The sequence below is a fragment of the Acanthisitta chloris genome, unplaced genomic scaffold (assembly GCF_000695815.1).
Source record: "Acanthisitta chloris isolate BGI_N310 unplaced genomic scaffold, ASM69581v1 scaffold1340, whole genome shotgun sequence".
Classification (NCBI taxonomy): Eukaryota; Metazoa; Chordata; class Aves; order Passeriformes; family Acanthisittidae; genus Acanthisitta; species Acanthisitta chloris.
In genome coordinates this window covers 43160-61204 of record NW_008653277.1, presented here as the reverse complement: position 1 = coordinate 61204, position 18045 = coordinate 43160, and the positions used below count along the sequence as shown (strand labels likewise).

The following is an 18045-nucleotide window of genomic DNA, read 5'->3' as shown; positions in this document are numbered from 1 at the left end:
AGGACTAGAAGTAGGAAACCTCAACTTCGGGTAAAATATTGTATGATGTAGTACTGAATAAACAGTCTGTGGATAATAGATAAAGAATTAATTATAGCTTTGAAATAAGTTTGAGTATTTATTAAGTTTATTTTTCAAGTTCAACAAAATCCTATTGGCTTCTAGGCCTGGAACATAACAGCAACAGAGACCGGATGTGCGCACACACGCACACCAGCTTTCAAGATGAATGTGTTTTTCTCTGTAGAAGAGCTAAGCCCTGACAATCCATGAAGGAGAGGCAACGTCAGCAAGTACTGCTTCTGTGTATTATAAGGAGCACACTTTTCTCCTGGTGCTAGTAAACATGGAAAATAAGTTTTCTGACAGCTGCGTGACTACTCCCTTTCCAAGTCATCAATATGCCTTCTCCAGGGCCAACCAAGACAGCACATTGTTTGTAAGAAAAATCAACATATAGATTGTTATATGTATTTTCCCAAGTACAGCAACTTGCAAGTCTAAAGGAAGAAAACAGTTGTGAGATCTCATTTCACTACACAGTACAAAATGTTGTCAATATTGATACTGTCTAAAAACTTCCAAGTATGGATACATCTGGGCAAGATGAGATTATGACACAACATGTAAGACACTCCAAAACAAAACTGGGAAATCTTACTCCGGTCATGGATGAATTACAAGGCACTCCAGCATTCAGAATGCTGGAGAAAGAGAGAAGCTGTGATTCATGCTGCCCTGCAGCTCTCAGACATTAAGACTGCACCCAGATATTCCTTGATATTATAAAAGTGTCACATCATAAAACCAAAAAATACAGCTTAATTAATTGTTCAAGTGAAAAAGCAATTTCAGTCCAAAATACCTATCACATATTAGATATTTATTAAGTAGCATCTACTGTTATACATAATTTATAATGTTCCCATATGATGACGGTGAAGACTGAAGACCCTTGAGGACCGGTGACTGTTAGACAACTTCCAGCACCTTCAGCCCAATGGAATTGATAAAATATTAAAAGCTGAACATTTTTTTCCCCCAGCATAACAAAGCATTTGCCAACATCCCTGACTGAGATAAAAAACAGACATCCCAGGAGACTAAGAAATTATCACTGGGTGAGAAAAATACCTCACAAATAATTGAGAATAAAGAAACAAAATGATTCTTCATTTTCCAGTCTTTTAATATTTAACATGTATTTACTATATTCAGAAATAAATCATGTATAATTGTGATTTAAAACAGATGTGTTACTTATTTATTCAGAGCTAAAATTAAAGAACAGAAATTAAATGAGTTTCCAAACCCTTATTTTGTAAATGACTACCATTCACGCACAGAATGCATCCTGTTAATGAAAGTTTTATAATAAATGCAGCAGACAGGAGCTGTGATTAACTATAATTTTTTTTTCTTTAATACAGGCTGGAAATTAGCTTTTATCTTCAGATACAATGTACAAAGATTTATGAACCTTAATCAGATATTTGCAGTAACTTCTAAACTTTAATCACGTGGCTTAAAATTTAATTCCAGATTCAAAAGCTTCTGCAAGGATGTCTCCAAACACCAAACTGTGCACTTTTGCCTCAAAATTAAATCACAGAAATGCCACCAACAATAGATCTTTATTCCTCTGTTCTTTCATGGTGAAACAAGAAGACCAGAAAGAAATAGCTGAACTGCCCCTCTCATCCTCGACAGCATAGGAAGTATGTTTCTGAAGAGGGACACCTCTCTTAAAATAACTTGAAGGTCTGTAAGCTATTATAAGGCAGAGAAATGATTAAGTTTAATCCGCTATTTGATTACCTTTCATTTGTGGAACACAGTTTTAAGGAGCTGCGAGTCCCTAAGTCAAATGACAAGAGCAGGAAAGGTCACCGTTCCTATTAAAAAAACACTAATTCTGAAAATTCATAAAAATCTGAAGGTAGAGTTTAAGAAAGCTGAATGTACCACACGCGTCTTAGCTTGAATTATCCTTGGACAGAAACATGTACACATACTACTTCAGTATTTAAGATGTGTTCATAACCTGTGGAAAATAAAGCAAGCCAAGTATTACCCACAAAGGAGCACTCCAGTTGATATAAAAGGCTACTGTGTGAGGAGGCAAGAAAGATTTTCGTCTTCGGGAGCTGCTAGATCAAATGGACTCATTTAAAGTGTAGAAACTCAGTAGATAATTCTGAGTCGGTACACAAAAAAACCCACATCCTTGAGTCAAAGTTAAAATAAGGGGATTATATTGTATATTTAAATTCTGGTAGCTTTGAATTCAGCTCTGACTCAGCAGTCAGAAACATCCTGAAATAGTAAATTCATTAACACTTCTGTGAGAGATATAAAAGGTATTGTGAATTGTCATCCCTTCTGCACTGATGCATTAAGTTTGCTGTATTAACGGATACAGTGGCACCTATAAACTAGCAGCTAAAATATAATCTGGTAGTTTAACAACAAAATCTTTGTCTAAGCTATTCACTTGAGGAAAAGTGTTCATTGCTATCATATACAACTACCCATAATAAAGACCACCTCTGTGACACTCAGGATTTCTTTAAACGGATGCCTTTAAATGCACACACAAAAATGGAACCATACAAGTTTATTTTGGTCAACAAGATATTGAATTAAATTTTTTTTAAAAAGTCCAAAAGATGTTTCTAACATTCCTTGACCAGTCTACCAGTAGAGGAGAACATTATGATGCTACTGGCTCAGCACATATTAAATTACAGAACTGTCCTTTCCCTGAACAGATCCTCGCAGAGGAATTTCATTTTTGCCACCCTTTCCAATGCAAAAATGCAATTCGTTTATTTAAATATTGAACAGCTCGCTGTTGGCACGCAGTCCTGAGAATACACAGTGCAGACACTTTCAGTAAAACATGACAATTTACTTAGCCAGCATAACATTCAGATGTCTACATGTAAATTATGCAAAAAATGCATAATACCAAATTAAAGAAATTATTGGTAGAAACATGCAACAGCAAAAGTCTTTGCATTAATATTTAACCAGACAATATATGAGAAAATTCTTATGCTAACAGGTACTTTGGGTGCATTTGATTTCACTGAAAATATGCTATTATATCCTGAGTTCACAAAAATGTCTGACAATACTCAGCGGCCCAGCACTAACATTAAGCTCTCTATAAAATGTATAGATGCAAACTGCACACAAGGGAAGTCCTTAATTCTTAATTCGTTTTCCTCCAGTTATGTATTCAGTATTCTTTGCATTCCCTTTAAATCACTGGAAACAAATGTTTCATACCTAGAGAAAAAAAAAAAAACATTCCATAGTGCTCAGAATACAAAAGCTCCTGGAAAAGTTGATTTCCAAACCTAGCTGATTTGTAGTATTAAAGAGGCTATGTAAACAGAGAAGAAATATGGATGAAGCAGTCTCAGCTGCTTCCACCATTATCAGGATGGGTCAATCATAGAATCAACCAGGTTGGAAGAGACCTCAAAGACCACTGAGTCCAACCCTACCGTGGTTACTAGACCATGGCACTACGTGCCACATCCAGTCTCATCTTGAAAACCTCCAGGGATGGTGAATCCACCACCTCCCTGGGCAGCCCATTCCAATGCCTGATCACTCTCTCTGTAAAAAATCTCTTCCTAATATCCAACCTAAACCTCCCCTGGCAGAGCTTGAGTCTCACTAAAGTCAGAAGTTTATACGTTCTTCATCCCAGAATGGCAGAAGATTACATGCCTTGAAATTACAGTTCTATTGCTAAGGAATGTGTACATGACCATGAGGAATGTGTACAAAACCTGAATGTGCAGATGCTCAAACAAGCAGTGCTCACTCGCTGCTGCTTATACAAGGAGGCAGAAAAGAAAATTATTAACCAGGAGTTCAAAACCAAAAAGCAACCCCTTGTTGTTAAACTGAAGGACAGTGTGAACACCAACAATTTACATGGCAGCAAGAAATGAACTGAAGCAATGGTGAGAAAAGAGGTACTTGGGGACAAAGGCACGAGGTATCCCTTGCCTGTGGTTCCATAACTCCAAGAACCAGAGATACAGAAAGCATGGGAAGTTTTCAGGAGAAGGAATTTGATCCACTTGCCCGTTTCCAAAATTGAGTACTGCTGAATAAACCCTACCTCACCTATGGGGAGCTCATTCTCACCATTTGGGTAGTACAGTCCTAATGTTTGGTGAGGTTTAGAATGGTTTAAAAATAGCAGGATGTAAGAGGAATGCACGGCCAACAGACTTTTGTTTCTATTTACATAAATTATCTGAATAATTCTAGATATAATTCTTCTGAAAGTGTTACATAAACAGATTGACTACTCCTCTGAATTTTCAACTGCATTGCGTGCTAATTATTGTATTTATAAAGATGACAGCCAACTATTGAAGTTGCACTCACAATATTAAGAGGCAAGCACAGTAAAAATTTATTAAAGTTGCCAGTAAGCCCTACAAAAGGCAAGAAAGATTATTTGATTAGTTCTGTAATTTAAAGAAAACTTCAGGAATTTTACCTCTGCTTAAATCACCAATAATGTTTCTCCTACATGAGGAGAAAGAACTGGAAGTGACCTCCTAGGTCACCAAGTGCAGTGCCCAAATACCATAACAAATCATTTACAGCTTACACTCAGGCACTCATCTCTTTTATAATGTAAAATGTTTTCAAATATTTGGTATGAACTTAGCAGTATTCAGTTTATACTTGTGTATTTTGCAATGCTATTAATATTAAGCTGCAAGAATTCTTTTCCTTCTCCAGCATTTATTCACTTATATTGACAGTAAAGGTATCCACTCTTCTTACTGTGGTTATACCAGGCCAAACTGCAAGGATCTACCCTTAGGAGATGATCAGGCTCACCATACCCTGGCATGTAGCATCTCCCTTCTCAAGGTCACCTTCCTTGACCTTGATGACTTCCATGCCATATTCCCACTGTATATGCAATTTGGCCAGCACCATGTACATACCTATTTTCCACTCGCTGCACAAAACATCTATCTAATCCTTCCATGATCCATGTGTCTTTCATGCAGGCACACGATTTCATGACAGTAAACTCTCATGTCATCCTTATTCCCATCCTTAAATGTATTAAATCCTTGCTAGTCGTGGATCTTTTGCACTGCAAAGTATTTACCATCAATCAACCTTCTGTTATCCTAATCTTTAGAGTCATCCCATTCTCTGTGAGATGCTCTGCTAGACAAATTAGCTTTAATAGCAGCAAACTTCACCAGTTAACACACTGAAAGAAATCATTAAACACGATTAAGCCCAAAAATGGGCTCCAAGACCACCTCCCAAAAAAACCCACTACTACAAACTGCCTTTCCCTCTCACTAACCACTGCTTCCATCACATCACCTGTATAAGCATTTTTATTGTATTTAAATTCTAATCTCCACACTGCCTAGAAAAGGAAAGAGCTTCCTATGTGTTTCAGGGACAAATGCTCCACTGACAGGCACTGAGTTGAGAACCAGTCCCAGTCATTAGTAGCAGGGATCACTGATGCACAGAACCAGATCCAGCACACACTGAGCAGACAAACCAGGGCCACCTAGCTCAAGAAACAATTATAAACTATAGACAATGTGATAAATATTATTAAATAGGAAATTACTGTTTAAAATCCAAGAGATTTACAGATAAGAAGTCAGTTACGACACTATGATTTTGAAAGACATGCCAGAAATAAACACACTATTTTAAAGAAGTCTTCCCAAGAGAAGCATTCCTTGAAATTAAAGTTTCCTTACTAGTCCAGCAAATATAAGCCATTCAGAAGGCAGTATCAGCCAAGGTTTTGAGTCCCTCCAAAATTTACTTCAGCATAACAATCGTAGGTCAGGAGCACTTCTGAATTTTAACATCTGCATTTAGCTTTAAATGTTTAGTTCCACTAGGTAGTATTTTAGCAGACTATTCTTCTTTCATTTCACTTTGAGAACAGAGTTTATAATGACTTTTCTGGTAACTGATGAAGGTATAATCACCTTACCTTCTTCCCCAGAAATAATGTTCTAGGTTTTACCAGGTCAGTGACAGTGAATACGAGCTGTCACTTCTGTTAAGTTTTTAATGCAAATTAAAGGCCTATTAAAAGGTCAGAAATCACAATAATATATTCCATTTGATCTTGTGGCAAACATTTGAGGATGCTACAGAAAGACAGGATAAAGTGCCCTTTAAAAACTATCACTTTGATTTTGTGTACCCAAAGTATAAAATAATTGGTGCTTTAAGCTGGCACAAATGGCATTAGCAACTGGTTGTATGTCAAAGTGACTAGAAGTGTTGATACTACTCTTTTGTAAAGCAAAACTCAGCTGGGGAAACTGAACTTTTCTTAGCAGCTATACACATCTTCCTTTAATTCAAATTCCAGAGAAATAAAAATAAACTCAAATTCTATCATGAACAGTATACAAGATACATGCATACATATAAATATATGTATTTTAAAAGTGTATAAAAATACATAGTACACTGTCAGTCGACTTGAATCCTCTAAATTGCAGCACTTCCAGTACAACAACTAAATCCACGAGAAGAGACACAGGAAATGTTCATGTCCTTTAACTACATTTCATGAAACTACAGTTTATTTCACAATTTTAACAATGAAATAAAAATGAACAGGTCATTGTAACTTGCAACAGCCCAAATCAGTAAGCAAACTGCTTTAAGGAACTACATAAGGGGACATCAAGTGCTTCAGCTGTAATCATAATAGAAAGACCTCAATTTTAATTAGAAACAATAGTGAATCACATGTATAGATGCCCAAAAAGAGCACAGCACTGATTAAAGAAGTAGGTCAAAAAAGTGGATAAATACAAAATAAGGGGAAAGGGCAAGATGACAGGCACATAAATCCCATAATGTAGTCACAAGAAACAGGGTACCATCAGTATGAAAGAGAATTGTCCTTCAAAAATTAATTAAATAAAAGCGACGCATACTGAGAAATCTATAATCTGGCACCAGTCCCTAATACCAAGGTCAAATGAAACATCATATCTAATAATAAACAACACAAGTTACATCATTTTTCATTGCCAAGTCAGAGATTCCAAATACTGACTGAAGGGTAAAGTTCCCATTGCTTCTTTTGGTATGTCCAACACAAACTGAATGGGAAAATTCAGAAGGGAGGAATCTCTTGCACTGTACTATGTAACCTAGACTACAATATATTATGGCATTCTCAGCAGACTGCAGTTTTGCCACATTGGAGTATTTTTTAAATTTAGGGTCCATTTAGCCAATGAGAGGAAACTAGTAGCTGGCAAAGCTGTGCTAACAGAAAATCACACTTCCCTTAAAGACACAAACCTGCTGTATCTTCAGGGGGAAAATGCAAGGCAATCTACTCAAAGCTCAAGAAGCAATCACTGACCTTTGCATTTTGCTGATTGATCTGAACCTTAACTTGGATAGCTGTCACCTTTTTTGCATTCTCAGAAAAACCTCCAGGGAACTATTTTTTGCCAGCTAACGCAAAATAATAAAAGAGAAAGTTGTGTTCTCTGAAGGAGGTATGACATTTGTTATATTTACATGCTGTAAAAAAATGAGGCAAGTTTTTCTTCTTCAGTGGCAAAGTTTTATGTTCTTTTTACAGCTTTACTGAGATTTGAAAACATGAGTGCAAATGCTGTGCATCATGGCAGCCTTGCCTCTCACTTGAATTCTCAGCAACCCCTGACAGGTACTACTGCACACGAAAATTACAGATGTACTGGAGGTAATTCATCTCACTATGCAAATTACCTCAAAATAAAGGATTAACACACAGATATGGAGTACAACAGAGCACTTTTTAATTGCTTATAATGACTGGCAAGTGAATATCACCAACCACAACAGATGGAAGGCAAATCCAGTCTTTCAGTCCTAAGCCTTTGAGGTATCCATAACACTAAGTTTTATATTTTCAGATGTCAAGTAAGACTTCATAATGGGCCTGAATCTAACCATTAGAACAAAAAAACAGACTAGGTGTTTGAAGCATTAATTTAAATGCTTCATTACCATGAACTGTCAGGAGCATGTTGAAAATATCTTCTAAAAACATCACCAACAAGGACTATGTGACACTGAAGTCACCTTGAATTTAAAATGTACAATATGTCTTTTCTTTATGAAAAGCAGTTGACGGGTGTATTAAGACCAAAAAGATCACTGGTAAACAAAAGCTGCTTGTTGAGGATGAACTTCAATATTGCTTTCACAAAAGCAATCGATGGCATTAAACTTTTAAATATGTTATTTTTATAACAGAGAAAACTTAGATTTCTTATCTAAAGCAGCTCATACTTGTACAAAACTACAGAGATTTAAACATAAAACCAAATATAACAAATTCTCTCCCAGGCATATTTCAATTAAGTCTATTAATGAGTGTCTTAAATTCAGCTAATCAATTTAGGTCTTAAGAGACTGGCAGATTTAAAGGAAAATGGCCAAAAGAAAATTCCTTCAGAGAAAACCCTCTCAACGTTCCCTGGGTTAGGGATGGGGCAAGATACAATTTCCCTGGGTTAATAGAATCTTTAACCTTAAAAATCCTCCTCTGCCTTTCTGCTATGCTCCCTATATATGACCCTAACTCTCAAACCCATCAAGGTCAATCACACCATGGCCTCCTTCCCTCCACATCTCACAACTCCGTGTTGGATTTTGCAGCCATCTCTCCATTGACTGAAACCAGAGAAAGAAATCATGAGAGACAATGATGTGATCACATAATTAAAAACTGTGTAAACAGTAGAAAATGGCAGGGGGATTACTGTAAATCAGCTGGGCATTTTAAACATCTACATTTCAGCTGTCTGAAAGTGTGACTTTATACTTGCCACATTATCAGTTGCATTACCAAATCAAAAAAGCTTTCCTTGCAAACATTAAGTAAGGTGGTATATGCAACCAAAAAGACAAATGGATCTGTGCATTCCTAAAGGGGCCAATTAACAACTCAGATGAACGCCAGAAAACTGAAACTATGTGCTCCTCTTCTTTCACACAGATAATTCTTGGTTATGTGATAGTTAGTCTCTGCCTGAGTTTAAGATTTACTGTTTTCCCCAAAATTCAGTGTCCCTGCAGCACATAACTAGTAAATAAACGATTACTGCAGAGCAATTGCCATATCAATATTCCATACTCTGCTTTTCTCAGTTCTCATTAAAAAGCTGTCACCACAGAAGTCTGCAGAAGCACAAAGGACAGGTGGATCCCACTGGGAGGAAAAGAACCAAAAAACAAACCCACAAAAATCTTCCAACAAACCCAAACAACTAAGGACATGCCATTTCTTCATGCAAAACATAATCCATAATCAGGTATTCTGATTTTTTTTAAAAAAGTTTCTGGACAGCTTATCTTGTTCCTTAGAGAAATCAAGCTTTGCATGATGACTGCAGTATGGGATTTTGAACTGTTTCCTTTGACCACAACTTTCCCACAACCAAAACAAACATCTCCACATTCAACTGAAAAACAAAAGGAGGAACTAAAATCACTGCATTTCCAAAGATTCAAATATGTTATTTTCTTGAGTCATGTCAGAACCTTTCTTAGCCTACAATTGTAGAACCACAGAATGGTCTGGGCTGGAATGAACTCTTAAAGGTCATCCAGCCCAATCCCCCTGCAATGAGAGGGACATCTTCAACTCGCCCACGTTGCTCAGATACCCATCCATCACCTTGTCAAACGCTCGTGCTGACCATGTCACTACCCAACTGAAAGCTGAAGTTTGATACTGCAGCCTGAGCTCAGGAACGCAAATGAAGGAGGATGGTGAGAAGCTGCTGAGGGCAGGTAGTAAACGAATTTCACTCCTTAGAGCATCAAACTGTGCCTTCAAATAATCCAATGGCTGAGCACCTTTGGATTGTTACACAGACGTTGAAACACTGTTCTTTATGCTTTAAAATCTAACCCATCTCAGATTTGTTTCCTTGTGCCCTGTGAACATGGCAACAAAATGAGAACACAAGCGGCAATGAAAAACAGTTGAAAATGAAAACAAACTTGCAACCTTTGACAATCAAAGGTTTGGAGAAGTGCTCACACAGGAAGATACTTTTTAACAGAAATGTGCCATACAGAAAATCCAAGAATTAAATGAAACACACTCAGAACAATCCTTCAGCAAGTTTGTCCAGATGCTGCAAATAGGACTTTCAAAGAAATTAAATGTGAATGTTTAACAAAAAGCTCTACACAAGCTGACGTTTTGAAGATTAATATGTCCTTGACTGGTCTGTTGTGGATTAATTAGTTTTAATTTTATCTTCTGCATTTACATAAGGGTAAAAATTCCAGACACAGAAATGCTGATATTCATGGATGAACTATTACTAGGTCAGAAGCTGCCTGAAATCACAAATCTTTTGCTGAAAAAGTTCCTGCAAAACAGTGAGACTTCTGACACACAGAAGGAAGTTGTGCTAGGGAAAAAAGAAATAAGTGCCCCATAGAATTCTGTCTAAACCCTGTGCTTTTAAGGTATTAATATAGCCAAATCCACCTCAAAACAAGCAGGAACTAGGCACCTAAAACACCTTGTAGCACCAATTGATATTTCAGTACCTAAAACACAGACAACATGAAACACTAGAACATTACCCTCCAACAAATAAAACTGAATACTGAATCTGCACTCTCTTTACCAAGACTCTTATTGGATGAGTCAATCACTGCTGACAAAATTTTTTATTTCCTTCTGGGAAGACTGTAGTGGAAAGTGAAGGATATTAAGTTACATTAGACTGTCAGGGCTCAGTATTCACTATACTATGTCACAGTAACATCCTCGTATTCAGAGAGAAAAACATCTAAGTGTACCAGAAAAAAAACATATTCTGCATAATAAAGCAATCTTGTTATGGACCAACTGGAAAAACCTACAATGGTGAAAATGATTTGGAAACAACACAGATGTGTTCAGAGCTCTCCATGCTTCCACTGATGGGTTAAACTACCAAAGGTTGAAGAAATGGAACAGACCCACTCCTTACTTTCCAATGCGGCATTGGCTCCTGGAAGACAGACAGACACTTCATCAAAAGTTTTCCAGACAACTAGTATATACATAGTCATTCTGCCAGTATTAAAAAACACTGGAAATGGATGTCAGGAAACATTAGAAATGCCAGCAGTAGGAAAGTTACTCATCTGAAGTTTCAGAATGGAAAATGATTTCTCAAAGCACTAAAGAGGAACAAGGAACTTCCACTGCAAAGTATAAGAAAACATTTACTGTATGGATGAGAGGAAAAAGAGGTAAGAGAAGAGTAAAAAAAAGACTACAAAAGATTGTGAAATCTGGTTTGGGCATACGAGTAACAATTGCTGAAAAGCTGAAGGGAGAAGCAGAGCTTGCTGTCCTTTGGATGGGAAGTGGTTACATGGACACCCTTCTTGTTCTGTAGGCTGGCTCCCTTGCAAATACTATCACAGATAACTGCCAAGACAAAATACTGAGCAGCAGCCGAATGAAATTCGATTGTGCCTAATTGTGATTGACAAGACAATTCCAGGGTAAAAAAAAAATCTGTTCCAACAAAACAACTTTGAAATATCTGAGATTCCCATTAAAGTGACAGCCTACACATTAAAGTAGGAAAAGCAGTTTTGCTCTGTATTGTAGTAGTGAAGCTGCTCCTCTTCTTAGTGGGTGTCTGCTTAAAAATATTTTGTTGTTATTTATAAAGCTGCACATGCAATATCAATCTCTATCCCTTGTTTTACTTCAGCTTGACATAGGTATTGTTTCTGGAATAACAAATTTTGAATCACTAGTCACAAAAGTAGTATGTGCTATTTGGGAGGCAGCAGGAAGAGAGGAGGAAATATGGAATACCATCAGTGAGGAGGTATATGGTTTAGAATCTGTGCACACGTCAAAGCTACATTTGGGACTATCCTGGGACTTCAATAAAATGCTTTTGAAAATTAAAAATATGCTCTTCCTTTATAAGCAATAAATTAATTATATAGTCATCAATTATAAAAGGGGATATCGATTCCTGCATGTATACAGATGTTAGATAAGGCACAAATTCCTACTATGTCTTTGTTCTAGTTAAAGGAACAAAGAATTAACACCAGACTTCCAGCTGTACCTGTTTCAGTACAATTAAAACAAAAAGTTTAGCACAATTAAGACACGTCAGTCTTCTGGAAGAAACTTCCACTATCCAAAATTACAAAGAAAACCACAACTGAAGAAACTTCCTAATCAGATTTTTTCCTTGTCTCTCAGAGCATTAGATCACAGCACACTCATCAATCAAGAAAAGCCATTAAGGAGTCTGCAACAACCAAGATCAGAAAACTGTAGTTTTGTTGCAAGCAGCTTATTGTGAAAGTGCAGGTGCTCCTGCAGCAGCCCACACAGGCATCGATAGCTCTCTGCAACAAATGTCAATTAAAAAGGCAGATGCAGAATGTAGAACAGCTTAAAAGAGGAACTGCTTAGATAGTAAAGCTAAAATGATGGAAAATTAATGACATTATTGCTTTAAAGAATAACGGAATAACAGGAACAGTTCTTAGTCTCATAAGGTCAGATCACCTTTTCCATTTTTCTGTCAGAACTGACTGCCAGGCACTCACTGCTGACATGCAGTTGGCTATTAACACACAGAAACTCTATTGTTGTAGTGGCACCCCAAAGCACCACTATACTTAATATGCTGCAAGCCTTGGCAGATTCCAAGTGATTTTTCAGGAAATTTGGCCTTCATTCCTGGAATTACAAGAACAAACTTAAGAAGCTGAAATGCTTCCTCCTTGACACTTAAGACTTTGTACAGACAGCACTACTTCTGACATCTGAGAAAAAATCCCCTGAATAGAACAGCAGGATTTGGCTAATTGTAAATAGAGGTGCCTATTTGGCTTCCTGGACACTAGCCTGTAAAATCCTATTTTCCAATGGCTTATAAAACTTAAACCATTAAAGCTGCACTTTCCATGCTGGAGCATCTGCTGCAGGCTGATTTCTGTCCCCATTAGGGAAACTAAACTTCTGTTTCAAAAAGTGAGGTGCACAGAGCATTCTTCTATGTCTTAAATGGAAGAGGCTTCACCTCTTCACAGTTTCCTACGTGTGAACACACTGAGCATACATTAGCCTCAAAGGAAAAGTAATTCTATGTACTGCAGCCCTGACACTTGGTGCAGAGAACAAGATTCTTCTTGCCAGTAGTGACGCTTCTTAGCAGGAGATCCTACACCTTCCAGCTAAGAGACAGCAACTCTGCTCTCAATATTCTTCATGCTCATCTAAAGAAGGGAAAGGACCTGGCTGGAAAACAAAGAAATAGGCTGTCTTCACTCATCCTCTTCTTCTGTATGCATTACAAAACAGTCTTTAATTATATGATCACATGTTTTCTACAGGTCCTGTGAATAATTCATTCCACAGACTGTACTCTGGGAATGAATCTGGAGAAAATAGTGGACTATTACCTACATGACTCCTACCTCATTTGTTGCTAAAGCTGGATGATGAATGAGCCAAAGAATTGCAGAGGGGGAAAGAAAACCTAGTCTTATAGCTAATACATTTATCCATTTTAAAAGCTATTTTGGATTTTGTGTGTTTCTTGAGGGATGGGAGAATTAAGAAGTGTTTTACTTATCTAGAGTTCTGTTTATTATTTATCTAGAAATTCATCTCTACTTCTGTACAGATGAATCTGAAGTAATAGATTACTTTAAATCTATGAGTCGCTTCCTCAGGGCAACATGTAACCCATGCTGTTGAAAGAAATGGAAGAAACAAAGGAGTAGGACTATGCATGCTAGCATGCAATGACCATCAGGGATTAAAAACAGACTGCAGGACTGGCAACTCAACAGCAAAGACTTGCAGATGAAGATAACACAGGTTTGGTTGCTGGTACTTTCTTGTCCCTCAGCCCAACTACTGATGTATAGAGTGAATGCACCTGAAGAAACACATGGCAGTCAGAAACTACACCTGCCCGTTCCTTTTCCTTTAGGAATACAGCCTGGTTGCAGCAGCCACAGTTTTGTGTTGCCATCTGTGTATAAGACACTTCTTAGTGGATTTCATTAAAAATATCATCTATGCAGTTGGGAAGCGCAAAGAACAAGCACATCACTCCAGCTGCAGAGCTACTGCAGTATGACTCCATGAATCAAGGCTCTGCTCAGTTACCAATTAAGACATGAGGTCAGGTCCACAACAGTACAGTGTGCTCACAGCTATCAGAATCATGCAGTAACAAACTCCTAAACATACTGCTAAAAACACCAGCAGAATAAAATGGTTCCAGTATTGCATATACAATACACATTGTCATTAGAAACAGCTCCTTTGTGAGGCACCCGAGATAAATTTGGGTTTCATCTAAACCGTTGATGTTGGAATACTTTCCTCTCCCATAGCCAAGTCCAAAGAGAAGTTTATGTTTTGTCTTTCTCAGTACTTCTCTGCCGATCCTTTAGAAGTTTAGAACAGTTTTCAGAGTATATTTCTTCTTCTTCTTTTTTTTCTACAGGCCAAATCAGGAGCTTCAGCTGCTTTCAATTTAGCTCCCTGTCCTGTCACAAGAAAATTAATAGAAAAGCAGACCAAATGCCCAGGAGGAATTGTTGAACAAGTGGCATCTGAGCTGTAGAAAGGATTTCAAAAGCAACTCCCTCTGTCTGGCTCCCTCTCATTTGAAAACTGCCTACAAGCCCTATGGATGGATTAAAGCTAAGTATGGCCTGGATAATCCACAAATGCAGAGCCTTGGTTGTAAGGAGGATAGCAGTGAAATACTTGGCAGTATGGTCATTCCTAGACACTGGAGGGTCTCTTTCGGAATTCACAGCCTGGATCAACCAAACTGTCATAATATGTGGCTGGTGAGCTCAGAAACTGCAGCCTCACCCATATTTCTCTGATGGTTCAGGTGGTTTCAAGTGAGGAAAAAACAGTTTAAAGCTGAAATAAAAAACAATCACTAGTATTAAGGCATCTCTTGATGACAACTTTCTTGTGAAACTGAAAGTTATAAGTGCTCCATCCACCACAGAGGTATCACAAGCAGCTATCACGACAGCAAGAAAGAAAGGAGGTTTCTTAATCAGATGAACACAGGTGGCAGAAAGACTTGAAAGCAGACAATTATTTCTTTTGAAATCTACTTTTGACTGCTACACTCAGCATTCCCCAGGTGGCTGGGACCCTTTCAATACTGTTTCTATTAGGAAAAGAGCTACAGTAGATCAGGAGCACCAGTTCCCAATTTGCTATTTTTTTCATCCTCTGACAACAGCAAGCCAAGGTTGAGAGTGGACAAAGCACAGGAAAAAAAATCACTCATGAGTGAGGAGCAATGTGAACTGTTCCTGAGAAGAAAAAGCAATTTGTACCTCAGGGCAACCACATGACGCCTTAGAAATTTTCTGCACGTTTGCTTTTATAGAAAATTCTCTCCATTGCATTTCCCTTCTTCTCAGTTTGCAGTGACCTAGGCATTCTTACTAGACTGAAGCAAGGGGTGTGATCAGGTAAAGTAATAATTATCACTTAATAATGGCATCTGTTCAGTAATATAGTCCAAAAAACCAATTTATATTTAAGATAAAACAAATCATGTTTGGATGATCTCTGTCCAAACTCAAATTCTAAAGCAGAAATCTTCTGACCAGAATAAGTGATTTTATAGATTAAAACCTCTGCCAGTAACTGCTACACTTGGGAAATAAATACTTAAAGCACAAGGCCAGGTATAAAAAAAACAAACCCTAATAAAACTGAGAGCTAAACTTAATAATACTTGTCATGGTTCAAGAGGCAGGAGATGTGGGGAAATACTGTACAAGGATTGAGAACAGTAAACATTCCCTTGTCGTCAGACAACTTTCTCAAAAAAAAGATGGAAAAAAGCCGCAACAAACTTATTACATTTTCATGTACTGAAACTCAATTATAAATCTACAGAAGTGATTAATGAAGAGAAAAATGTTAAAAGAAACTGTTAGAAAGAGAAACTGCATAACATTGCCACTGGCTTTTCAACTGCAAGATTCATTAGAAGTGAAAGCAAATAGCAAAAGTGGCCTGGTGAAAGATCTCTATGTCCAAAAGCCTGCTCACTTTCTCAACTACATTACCTGGTCAAATGAAAGATACTGCCTCTCTCAGAAATATCAGGGCTACAATAAAGTTAAGAAAATAAATACATTTTAAAGCCTTTAGCTAAATCTGCCACACATTCTAGATACACAGTCATTTGAAAAAGAGAGATGAAAAATGCACTGACAAATAATTGCAATAATTCTGAATGTACATAATCACTCTACAGTGAATCCCACTTGTGAATTGTTCAGAAGAATTTCTGTCAGAACAGTTACTCAGGTTTTTTGGGACAAGCTTCTAAACCAATGTTTTGGCATTCTCATAAACTTACTCTAGTGGATCCGAACAGCAATGAAATTCAAGACATTGCAAATCATTTTCCCTTAAAATATATGAATTAAATTTGAATTAAGCACGCAGAAGAACCTGATTTTTGTATCTGTGGTGACATCTAGTGCAAGAACTCAAAACCACATTTAAACAGGCTTCTAGACAAAGAGAAGCTATTTTCATTTATTGTGCAATTTCAGACTGAGATAAACAAGAATAATTAACATCAGCCCTCTTGAAACATTTTTAGTATCTTGCCTTTTGCACAATACTCACAAGCCAGCTGAAGGGAATCCTAGTAAGTATAATATGTTAATAAGAGACTACTTAATGAAAATGTGCATTTTTTCATACAAATTCATTTTGATAAATGTACATACATTACATAATTGTTGGATGGCAAACAATTGTTGACAAAGCAAATATCCCTAGGAACAGAGCTGTTACTCTATTTATTCTATCAGCTTTTCTAAAAGAAAACAAATTCAGCAGCAACATCTGACTTTAATTCTTTCTGCCAGCTCCATAGCTATGCAATCCTATGTTAATTTTGCAGTGATTTTTAAACCTCTTAAAAATTCAAGCAGAAGACATAGCTTGTGGAAAGGAAACAAAAACTGGAAGAATGGATTGAGAGTTGTCTAATACAGATGACAAACAGAAGTTATAAAATAACAAATAAGATTTGCTCAAGTCAAAGTACAGATGTAATTCTCTCCTTAAAAGTACACAGTTCTGCTTCAAATACAGCCAACAACAGACATTCCAACCAAAATGCAACACCAACACGTCTAACTAGCAACAAGTTTACAAAAATGATTCACTTACTAAAATGTGAAAAAACCTTAGAAACTAGTGTTATTCCTGCCAAACATAAATAAACACATATGCCAAAGCTGCAAACGAACAGTTTAAACACAGTAGCATGCATACAGCCTTTCATAGATAAATGCACACCATTCCTGTAACTCCTTTGGGTTTTCTTCACTTGACCTATAAATAGAATCAGTTTAGAACTGTGCTAAAAAGGCATGTGCCCAGAAGTCTTATAAATTCACATGCACTTTTTAAGGGCAGGATTAAAGTCTATTTATAAATGGATGTCTTTTCTAAAACTTGCATTATAGACAATTTTCTAATATCCAATTCACCCAACAGGAAAACCATAGAATGGTATGGGTTGGAAGGGACCTTAAAGATCATCTTGTTCCAACCCCACTGCCATGGGCAGGGACACCTTCCACCAGACCAGGTTGCTCATAAATAATTACAAATATTAAGATGCATTTTTTGTTCAGATGGTTTTATATAATGTATATATTTTAAAATTTAAAATAAAACCAAAACAAACCCCAGCTATTCATTAGTGATCTGAGACAACTACATTATGCATTAGGCTTCTAATTTTCTGGCAATCTTACAATGGAATAGGCACAAAACCCACAAGATTGTCTTGGTTACTAAAGGCATTGAATGGGGACACATCATAAGTACTGGTTTTGGACAAGAATCACATACCATAGTTAGCACACTGTTATCATCACTACTAGTGATGCAATAAGTACTTTTGAAAA

General features: G+C 37.1%; 1 protein-coding gene across 1 annotated transcript in view; it reads right to left on the bottom strand.

The window, feature by feature from the left end:
• The window catches only part of KIF16B (kinesin family member 16B), a 121977-nt gene that overhangs the window by 73355 nt on the left and 30577 nt on the right, over nucleotides 1-18045 (bottom strand). The window lies entirely within an intron of this gene.